Source organism: Quercus suber, unplaced genomic scaffold (assembly GCF_002906115.3).
Source record: "Quercus suber isolate HL8 unplaced genomic scaffold, Cork oak 2.0 scaffold_629, whole genome shotgun sequence".
NCBI classification, from domain to species: Eukaryota; Viridiplantae; Streptophyta; class Magnoliopsida; order Fagales; family Fagaceae; genus Quercus; species Quercus suber.
In genome coordinates, this window is record NW_027070071.1 from 402,608 (window position 1) to 414,655 (window position 12,048).

Consider the following 12,048-nt stretch of genomic DNA (forward strand, 5'->3'; position numbering starts at 1 on the left):
AGCAACACTTTCAAAAACGTGACCACAACAACAAAAACAATCACAGGTACCAAACAGCAAAGGCAGGGATAGGAGATTAAGAGTGTGAGTCAACATTACCAGCAATAAAAATAAAGTGATCAGAAGCAAATAGCAGCGCACATAAAAAGCGTAATGCAAAATATCCCTTCAACAAACATGTAATTCTTTTTTAAAACAACAACATCTCCCACAAACAGTCACACAATTTGCGCAAGTACATAATCAGATTTACAGCAGTGCACACCCACACATTGATACGATACATATTATTTCACAAAGAGAAGAAAAACTCAGAAATGAGGGGAGGAACAGATAAGGATCACCACCAGCAGGGAGTCACTCAGGGTCACCAAGACGAAAAACTCAAATGCGATTTGACAAGTGCTAGAATGGCTTGGGAAGATTACTAATTCCTTGAGAACACGAACCATCTCTTTTGAAATTACCCATCAGTTAAGATTCTTTTGGATTTTTACGCTTTGCCTCTGCAGCCTTTGCTTCCTCAATTTTTTTTTGCTTGAAAAATTTGACAAGTCCTTCAACATCAGCATCAGTATCACCACTGTTCAAAAGTTGCTCTGCCTCTTTGGCCTTCGCATTCTCAACTTTTTTCTGCTTGAGATATTTGACAAGTCCTTTAGCATCAACATCTATATCAGCACTCTTCAAACGTTCCTTTAAACGTTCGTTTAACTCTGCAGCCTTTGCTTTCTCACGTTCTTTTTGCGCGAGAAATTTGACAACTCCTCGGAGAACAACATCAGTACCATCACTCTTCAAAAGTTCCTCTGCAATTTCAGCTGGGGTAACCTCTACATTCTTCAACAAACCTTCAATCTGCCTATAGAGTTGGTGGTCACCTTCGATTTTAAGATAATCAGTAGCCAACAACTTGAACCCATCTATGGTGCAATATGACATGTGCACGTGTACATCCATGCGGCCTGGGCGCAACAAAGCGGGATCAAGCTTGTCCTTATCATTGGTGGTGAACACAATAATTCGCTCTTCTCCACAACTCGACCATAATCCATCTATGATGTTCAATAAACCCGATAGTGTGAACTGAAAAAAAAAAAAAAAAAAAAAAAAAAAAAAAAAAAAAAAAAAAAAAAAAAAAAAAAAAAAAAATAAAAAAAAAAAAACCCCATGAAAGTAATATTGTTAGATGAAGTGCATTAGATAATGGTATTTACATCACCTAGTGTAAAACTGGTAATTGTTGTGGACATAGTGCACATATGTACTCTGTAAAAGTTAATTATTAACAATAAACAAAACTCACTTCATAGGGGTTTAGGAAAGATGATTAGTAGGCTGTCTTATTCCCATTTCTTTTCTAATTTTATGTTGAAAAATACTTGTATCCGATAATAGGAAAAATCTTCACCAGGATAAAAATCTAATTGGACTCATTGAGCAAAATATCTCATTAAAATTATTGCCAAATCTAACGGTAACCGGCTCGCTCACCTAAAAAAAGTTGATATTGAAACTCACTGCACTCATTTATAGTCCATTTCAATTTAATAAACATCGAATGTCAGAGTCAGTACATATTCACAAAAATCACACACTTATCCGATTAAATCCACGTAAGATTAACACAAAAACTGCCTAAAGTGTATAATTATCTAACTAGAACGACAATAGTTGACTCTAAATATATAGAGCTAATTAAAACAAGATTTTATGAGAATAAAGAATGCTAACTGAGTCATATTGTCTCCTGTGATGATCCAACTCTGCACCGCAATCTATATCCTCAATTACCAACATTGAACGATTAGTTGTTGAGAGCAATATACTTCTCAAGCTTTAATCTGTAAGCTGACCGGAAAGGTTCAAATCATAGATGTCAAACTTGAGGTAATTAGCCATGGCAGCAATCAAGCTTGATTTGCCGGTACCCGGTGGGCCATAAAGCAAATACCCACGCTTCCATGTCTTGCCAACATCCTCATATAAGTCCTTCCTTCCAAGAAACCTGTCCAAATCATCTATGAGCATCTCCTTCTGCTTTGGGTCCATTGCCAACTTCTCAAACGTAATTGGATGTTTAAGAAGAACATAAATCCATTTTCCATCTAGATCACGACCGACGGAACGAAGGCCATTATTACGGGTATAAAGCTTTACCACGTTGTCGTCGTTTTGAATTCTCTCATAACGTTTTACTATATCAGGTAAATAAGACTCTAGCACTTCGTTTTCGAATCCCTTATCAAAGGAAAGCTCCAAATATCTCTCAATATTACGGTGAACATCTTTTGCAGCATGTAACTTCCATTTGAGTCTAATTCCAATAAATATATCAATAACATCTTCATTGTCGATGATATCAATGGTTGATTCATTTTGCCTTTCTTTGTTTACCTTGAAACGTGTTGGTTTTGTTGAATTAGAAATCAGGGTACGTAGGTAGGCTCTAGCAGCTTCATAGATTTGGTTGCTGATTTTGAGATTACCTCTGTCTTCAATGACGACAGTGACTTGGGGCTTAGAGAATCTAGAGAGCCACTTTTGATACATGGAGACGAGATAATTGCTGACTGCAGAAGGTATGTGTTCTTTTACAAAGGGACTTAGTACAATCACAACAGCAGCAGTGAAAAATGGTGCCAACGATGTAAACATCTCCCTGAAAGTAGACATGGTTTGAGGGTATGTTTGTTCTTTCAAATCCTGTAAAAATGTGAAGAATGTGGTCAGTGATACAACTTTTTTATGGCTTGATGGCTGCAATATAGGAGTTTGGACACGAAGTATTTCTTGGTTTTGTTTATGCAATCTGTTTAATATTATGAAAGTTTTGAGATACTTCACAAAGAGGACATCTGTCATAAATTTGTTGTGATAAATCTCCATATCTGGATTAATTGAAATTTAAATATAACTTGAAGCAAAAAAATAATAATAGAAATCACACAATTACTAAGAAAATTAATCACACAAGAACACATTACATGGAAATCCTTGTAATATAGAGGGACCAATCTACTATAATAAAATAGAGAATGCAATGCTCTAAGTTGATGTCCAAAAATTAATTTGACAATAAAATTTGAAAAACACAATAATACCTTTCTAGATACCTAGTAAAACCAATATTCGTAACAAGATCTCCACTCTAAACAAGGCAAAAAAAAAGTTTTCCTTTCACCTCACACAGTTTGCACTCTCTGCATGTTTATATCTATTACATCTCATTTTATAGGCCCAGTTGCGTCACTATTCCTGAGTGTGAGAGAAAATGAGAAAGAAAATTTTTTTTAGAGTGTGTTTGATTGGGTGAAGAGGAAGGAAAATAAATGATAGGGCTGTGTGTTTTCTCTTTGTGCCCACCAAAATGTTTTCTCCTCAAAATAAAGAGAAAACTAAAAACTAAGTAGAGATGCATCTTTTCTTGATTGATAAAAATGCCCATGTGTAAGTGCGCATAGGCTTAGTTGAGTTGCATTTTTTTTTTTTTTTGGTGGGCAGTAACGTTCCTTTTTCTTTTTTTTTTTTTTTCTTTTTTTCTGGGCACTAACGTTGCCTCTTGTTTTATTTTTCTATTCCTTTTTTTCCTTTTAATTTTTTAGGGCCCAGGCATGATTTTTTTATTTTTTATTTTTATTTTTTAACTAGATGTGATTTTTATTATTTTAAAAAAAATTGGGTGATTGCTCTTTTTTGTGGTTATTTGTTACTTTTTTTGTTTTAATTAGGCATCATTCTTTAACAAGGGTATATGAGTAAATTTATTCAAACACATTTTTTCCATCCCTCAACTTTTCCACTCCCAACCAAACAAAAAAAAGAAAAATTAAAATCATTTCTATCTTCCACTTTTCCATCTTCCCACCATTATCAGGTATATGAGTGTGAACGCCGATGAGGTGAAAGGCAAATTGAGAAACTTTATGAGTGTGAAAGCTGATAAGTGAAAGGAAAAGCGTGGCTGAGAGCAAAAAAATTGAGATAAAAAAATATCTAACCGGAATGACGCGGTTTCGTAATTGATTCCATCTAGTTTTACACAGTTAAGCAAATGAGACTTAACTCTTGTGTTTGGTTGGATTTTACTCGTTAACACAACTCTTCTTTTATCTTTAAATATTTTTGTAGCAACATGTATTGTTTACTATATTGAATCAATATGTCGGGTTGAGTCGGGTCAGTTGGGTTTTTGGTTGGGTCGGGTCCCTTGCTTAGTCCTAATTTGATATAGATGAGCTGCTGGTGCGTGTCTTTTAGTGTTTTGTTTGCTGCAAATTGCTCAATGGGAATTTTAAGATACACAAAAATAGCAGTGTTTGAAAGAAAATAGTCAAATACTACTCTTGTCCCTATACAACGTTTTTGTTTTTTTCTTTGGCCTTTTGTCTCTTTCATTTTTTTTTCATAATTAGAATTTAAGACTTTCACACTACTCTCTCTATTGTTGCATCTTCTAGAAAATAGAAGTGAAACCTGGATTAAATTTAGTTAAATTTTTAAGTAAATATTTTTTTTCCCCTGTTCATCTACTTTATTATTATTTTTTTGTTTATTTTTATTCTTTTATTATTTTTTTTTTGTTTCTTTTACTTCTATTATTTTAATAGCCACATCAACATTTAGTGTGTCAACTATTCACTAACATGTAGGCAATTTTCATTACCGAGATGATAATAGGAGCTACATTGAGAACAATTTGAAAAAAATATATGGACCAAAATATATAAGAGCTAAAAAAATATAAATTCACGCTAACAGTTGCCTTTAAGGCAATTGTTAATAAATCATGCTCCAATAGAAAAGTTTTGTCAAAACTTTCATATAAGAAATATAGTTAAAAAAAAGTTATCAACAACATTCATTATTTTATTATTCATATATATATATATATATAAAAGGTTTTATTAACATGTGTTCTTAAAGAACATATTAGTAAATTATTTTAGGAAAATTTTTATAAGAAAAATGCACAAATTATAATTTTTTTAAAATAATTTTTTAATTTTTCATAAAATATTTTTACAAATAAATAATTAATGTGTACATCAGCATGCATTAACGGGAGCCATTTATAAATGCTATCGGCTTTGTCAAACGTTCAATTATGAGAGCATCTTCAGCAGCTTCTCCAAATTTTTGCCTGTTTGGAGAATGAACAGTAACATTTAGCTTTTACCTACCCACTTTTTCAGATACACTATCTAACAGATTCTCTATCATAATCTTTATCTCATTTAAATATTATTTCTTCATTAATTGTTTATTCTTTTTTAATCATCATTTATTCTTTTTTAACAACAATATTTTTCAATGAGAAGTGCTATGTTCACAACATTTTACACAATACTTTCACAACAAAATTTATGTGGAAAGTTGTTATTAGTTCTAATTTGAACCTACCACTGAAATTATTTTTTACTTGCCAATATTAACTAATAACAATCTGTTACTTAAAATTTATTGTGAAAATATTGTGAAAATATTGTAAAAATATTGTGGTAGTATTTTTCAATTAGGATTTTTTTTTTTCCCTTATCTTTTTTTTTTTCATCCACATGTTTCTTTTCTTTTCTTTTTTCCTCTTTTTTTCTCCTCCACACCTTTCCCTTATCTCTATCTTCACTTTTCCTTTTGTTCTCTAGCACTTCGTCTCTTTTCTCTTCACTTTACTTTTCTTTTCTTTTCTTCTCTTCGTCTACTCCACTGGAGCTCCCTTCACTTTTCTTTTTTCTTTTCTTCTCTTCATCTACTCTACAGCAAGAAGCTCTCTCTTTCTTTACTTTTTCTTGTTTTTTTCCTCCACACAAGTGTTCAGCCCCCTTCTTTTATGTTCTTTTATTTTCGTTTTGTGAGAGAGAGCTCCGTCGATTTTGTGCTTCACTGTTGTTTTCTGATGAGAAGCAAAGAGAGAGTTTTTTCCTGAAGAGAAGCAAGAGAGAGACAAAGTGAAGAAGAAAGAAAAAGCAAGGAAAGAGAAAAAAAATATTTTTTTAAGTCAACCAGTATTAGTTTAAGGAGAAATAATGTTTGCATTAGCTACAGTGATTACTATAGTGCTCTCTAGACCTGGAGAGTTACTGTAGCATCTCTAAAAAAAAAAATAGAAATAGAGAGGCTGTTGGAGTTCCATTTTTGTGTGAATAGTGGCTTTTCTCTCCAAATTTTAGAGATGGCTAGCCCTGTTGGAGATGCTCTGAGGTAGTCATTTCCACCGACAAAAGTCTTTTTCTTTTGGAAAATTGTCGTATGCAAACACGCTGAAGGTAAAAAGGAGAATTGGTATAGGGTGAAAACGGGGAAGTTCAAAGGAAATAACTGAGAAACTTTATCTTGTTTAAGTCATAGTAGTTGCTATCATATAATAGGCAAGCGATACTTAATATTTAATATATTGTGTAAAAAAAATTTCATATCACACATATGGACATCTTAAAAATGTTCAGAAATCGTCTAATAAATAGGTGTCTATAGTATAAATCATACATATCATAAGGTATATAGATATGTGGGTTAAAAATTNACTATTAATGTTATCAGCTAGATATTTTTTAATGTACACAATCAAGAAATCATTAAACTATTAATCTCACATTCAAGTACCAACATATTGACTAAATAACAATATAAACAAAATGCATTATCTTGAGCTAAGTTGCCTCTTACCGGTAAATGTTTCTCTTTGCTAGAGAAAGGTGGTTCCTCTCCATCTTCTCCTAGGTCGTAGAATAACCATCCCTTCCTTGGAAGGTGTCTTTGTACCTTGAGGTAATAGGTTTACATTCAAGGTTTAGTGGTTTTCCTTTCTTTCGAGGGTGGGGAAACACTTTTTTCTTTTGTTTGTTCTTGAGTTTTGTTTTTGCTATCAGGGGTTTCTAGTTTTTCAACTTTATGGAGGAGTTAGCATAGTCTTGGAGTTGTCTTACTCTATCGGACGTGAAGGGTTCTCAAGTTAGTATCATAGAGGAAGAAGCAATTCCAGAGTTCGTCCTTGCGGCAAAGTTTCTCACTAAGAGGGCTTTGAATGTGGAGGCTATTGCCAAAACATTCACACCCATATGGAGGATGAAAAACTGTTTTAGGGTAACAAAAGAGAGCGACCATGTGGTGCTCTTTACATTTGATAACCAAACTGATTTGGAGCAAGTTCTTAATACAGAACCATGGAGCTTTGATAAGCACCTTATGGTTTTGCATAGGTATGATAAAGAGGTTGATGTATCAGAGATTGATTTTAATATGGTGGCTTTCTGGATACAAGTACATGAATTACCAGTTCGTTTTCAAACAGGGGCTATAGTTGAAAAGATTTGTGGCACTACTAGCTTGGTAGACAAGAACACAAAGGAGGGTGACAGTATGGGAGATGGCTTTGTTTGAGTAAGAGTCAAGGTGGGTATTTCGAAACCTTTATGCAAAGGCCGTGTGGTTTCTTTGGAGAATAGGAAGGAAATTTTGGTCTCTTTTAAGTATGAGAGGTTGTCAAACCTGTGCTACTGGTGTGGCAGCCTTACACACGTTGACCGGGATTGTGAGTTATGGATTGAGAGTGGTGGCACATTACGATCTGAAGCCCAACAATATGGTGCATGGATCAGAGAATTACAGTTTATACGATTAAAAAGAAGTTTAGTATCTATTCCAGGTTTCTACAAACAAAAAGCTGCAGGTCCAAATACAACGACCACCCTAAAGCAGCCCGCAAAACCACAGGTGGTGATCCGAAGAGGGGGTCCGGTGCCGAAGATTATCAGGTCAGGCCAAGGGAGTGAGACGCCAAATCAAGAAGGAATTAAATCCCTTGATTTTCAGGAGGCAAATCTGTTAAAATCAATGCCTTTCCATACGGATTCATACGTGGAGACTGAAGTAAATGCAGGTAATCTGTTGAGCTGTTTGAAGAGAAATTATAGGAGATAAATCGAGATTTGAGTAAATTTGACATGGCAACAGAATTTCAATCCAAATCAAACTCTCCCACGGGTAAGGAAAATATTTTGGAATCAATGACAATTAATGAGATTTTCATGAAGGCCACTCAAGCATGTGCAACACCATCAGGCAGTACCTGTGCACCATTATCTGTTCTACCCAATACTTCAAACCTCAACACAGTGAATGCAGCTACCTGGAAACGTCAAGTGAGGTATACCACAGGCACGAATGTTATCATGGAAGATGCAGTGGGTTCAAAGAGGAGTGCACATCCTACTAGGGGTCAGCCGGAGTTACAAAAGAAAAAGAAAACTGTTTTTTGGGTTGGCAAAGGTGACAAAGAGATATTGGCAGAGGCTGGTTCCCAGCCCCGCCAAAACCAATGAGTCTTTTATGTTGGCACTATCGGGGGCTTGGGAACCAACGTACAGAGAATCAGCTTGCAGAATAAGTGTGGGAAAAAGATCCCTCCGTTGTGTTTTTAGGCTAGACATGGACGGATGAAACTAGGCTAATTTTCATTCAAGATTGTTTGAAGTTTAAGCATAGATTTATTGCACCTAGGAGAAATAAATCAGGGGGTTTACTGATGTACTAGAAAGAGGAGTTTGATTTAACCATAGAGACTTTTTCAAAGAACCATATTGATGCCACAATTTGCAAAAACAAGGAAGGGGAGTGGAGATTCACAGGTTTTATGGAGAATCGGATACATAACTCAGACATGAAGCTTGGGCATGTTTGAGAAATTTGAAAACAAGAAGTCAAGCACCTTGGCTATGTGTAGGAGATTTTAATGAAGTTACAAAACAATCGGAAAAATTGGGTGGTAGAACTCGACCTCATAGTCAGATGCAAGCTTTTAGAGATATATTGGATGAGTGTGGTTTTGTGGACTTTGGGTTTGTGGGATCAAAGTTCACGTGGCATAAGCATTATGATAATTTCACAGTATGGGAGAGATTAGATGGGGCAGTGGCAACCAATGAGTGGTTTTCTTTGTTTCCGGATACACAAGTTCATCATCTTGATGTTACCACTTCGGATCATAAACTCTTGTTAATTAATCCGAATTGAATGGACTGCAAGCAATAGAGGCCTTTTCGTTTTGAGCAGATGTGGATGAGTGAACCGGGGTGTAGGGCAACAATTAAGGCGGTATGGCAACAGGTAGGTCCTAAAAGCAAAAGCTTTTAGGAGTGCTCAAGTCTGGTTGAACTGCCCACCTGATGACATAGAGTCCTTGCTTATGTTTGATGTTCACTGAATTGTTGTCTTTATTCTATTCAATAATAGCCTAGTCTTATAGGCTGGTTTCTAAAAAAAAAAAAAAAATTACAAAGATTACTACTGAAAAAATGATGTTAATAATAAGTTTGGATAAAAAGTAATAAGAAACTTTTCATATAAACCATTTATAAAAATATTATAAAATAATTTATATTTGTAACATTATTCTAGACAAATACTCAATAGTGAGTCACGTGAGACAACAAAGAGAGGCACAGAAGTTTAAAGGCATAAATGCATTTTTAGTTCTTATATTTTGAATCGTTTTCATTTTGGTTCTTACATTTTTATTTCACTACTTTTAGTTCTTAAATTAATTAACGCATTTCATTTTAGTCCTTACCGTTATTCACTTAATAGAAATTGCTGATGTGGCAAACGGAGTACACTGTTAGCACATTAAATGCTGACGTGACCAATAAAATAATATTAAAAATGTCACATCAGCATAAAATAATGATAAAAAAAGACACATAAGCATCCACATCAATTTTTGATTTTGAAAATTAATTTATCTATTTTAACAAAATAAAAACTGAAAAAAAAAAATTAGAACCTAAAATACATGAATTTAAATCTGTCATCCTCTTTTGTGCATTTACGCGTTAATTGTAATAGAATTCCTTGACCTATTTAAAGTCTCTTTATGGCAAAATTCAGAAAGCCGAGTGCTAGGGCTAAGATGCAAAATAGAAAATTGGAGCAAGAGACAATGCTGCATGTGGCTTCTTTGTAGCTTTTCTCCATGATAGCTTTGTGACTATTTCTTTCTCTATTTTATTTGTCTAGTTTAATGTTTAGTATTTTATTCTTGTATTTTATTTCAATTACCACGAGCATCTAAATTTATAATTAAGGTTAAGGATGAATCTTTGTTAAGGATTATCAGTATTGTTTATGTGATTTGATTTTTCTCACAATAGTTGTTCTTTAATGATTTAAATTGTTCTGGCTTCATATCTATTGACTAAGATTGGATTCTAGATATGAGTTCAATCATGTTTTTCTCATGATTTAGGATTTGTCTTAATTAATTGAATGCTTGGTTTATTATTTCTTGATTATAAAATTGAATATCTCTTGTGACTTGTTTGGCTACGGATACAATTGATGATTTGATTTTATACCTAGGAAGCAAAGAAGAGCATGCTTTGGATATTTAAATAGAAGTTTTAATGATAACATTTTCCATGGTAGCAAGATTGATTTCTACATTAACATCTAGTGGATGAAAAAAATTAACGATTGTAAATATATGCTGATATGAATTAATAAGGTGGATTCCAAAACCTTAATTCATTTCTTTAGATCGTTGGTGTGTTGTCACATGCAACCAAAAATAAAACCTATACTCCTAAAAATACATGTAGTGGTGTGAGTAAGGATCGTTCTCACAGAGAGTGTCTAGCCTAGTTTTATGCTACGTGAACAAGGAAGGAAGGGGGGGGGGGTTTGAGTATAACGAAAACAATTTTAAGAAAAACAACTAAGGAACAATTCAAATTAAAATAACGAAATCAATCAAAAGAACAAACCTTGGTCTAAGTCAATATCCACCATCAGAATATTATAACTGATCATCGATGCAAACATATATCAATTCACACTTTGAATTTCACCATTGGAACTATTTTCCTATTTCTCCTTAGTCACAATTAATTAGAAAACAAGCGATCTAATTAACCCTAACTACTAAACAACCCAAGACAAGCACTAAAGGTTTAATCTAGCAGCAGCCTTAAGAATTAGAGAGATCGATGAAGCTAAACAACACAAACACAAGCAGTTGCATATAATTTAGTTGAGCATTCTTCCTAAGATCTAATAATTTCTGAAACAGCAAATCATTAAATCTTGGTTGCTTCAATAATTAGAGAGATCAAACAATTAAGGATTTGATATCTAACCTAGCAGTAGATTGCAACGAATAATAAACTAGTAGGCCTCCTAGTAATTAAATGAAACAATCATGAAAATAGGCACAGAAGAACATCTAATATTCAAAGCATAAATTAAACAATAAAAACAAATTAGATCTCATAGTTTTAGTGATTTCGAGGCTTCAATTGCCTTCGACCAAGTATAAAAGTTTAGCCAAGCAAGGCCATGATGAAAACTCAAAGGAGAAGTTAGAGCAGAGGGGAGAGAGAGGTGTGTGTGTCCAATTTGATTTCTCCTCCCCTCTTTTACACGTTAATTCCCCCTTTCCCAAGCCTACAAAATCTCCCAAAAATATTCTAAATAATAATATTCAAATCTGACTAATTAAGGAAAATAATAAAAATAAAACAAAGTCCTAATACAACTAGGAAAGTGGTGTTTTTCAGCTGGAATTTTCGTGCACTAGATCTGGAAGCTTTTGAAAATAAACCGCATCAGGTATTAGAGTTTCAGGCAAAGGAACATTCCAGAATGTCAGCAGAGCAGGTGCTGCAACTTCAAGCCCGATTTCGACCTTGATGCATCCAGTATCTCTCAAAACTCAAAACATGAAAGTTGTAGAGATTTTTCTTAGAGTTCCATAGCATCTTGAATCATCTCAATTGGAGCTCTGATGAGAGAGTTATGTCCAGATTACGAAGCGATGTTGAAACTATCCAAAATCACCCAATTAGCTATGTTTTGCACTTAATGCCTCCATTTGCATCCTAAATCAAAATATAAGAATAATGAGTACATTTAGGCACTAAATAAGTATAAAAGACTAAACATTAAGGGAGAAAAATATGACAATTTGCATTCTTATCAATTGTTACATATCTTTACTGCTTTATATTATATCTTTGCTTAGTTTAATTATTTTGTTTAGTTTATTTAATTTCA

General features: G+C 33.8%; 1 pseudogene; it reads right to left on the reverse strand.

Moving 5' to 3' along the window:
* Positions 1-474: 474 nt before the first annotated feature.
* On the reverse strand, positions 475-2,732 carry LOC111990278 (AAA-ATPase At3g50940-like; annotated as a pseudogene).
* Positions 2,733-12,048: the final 9,316 nt, after the last annotated feature.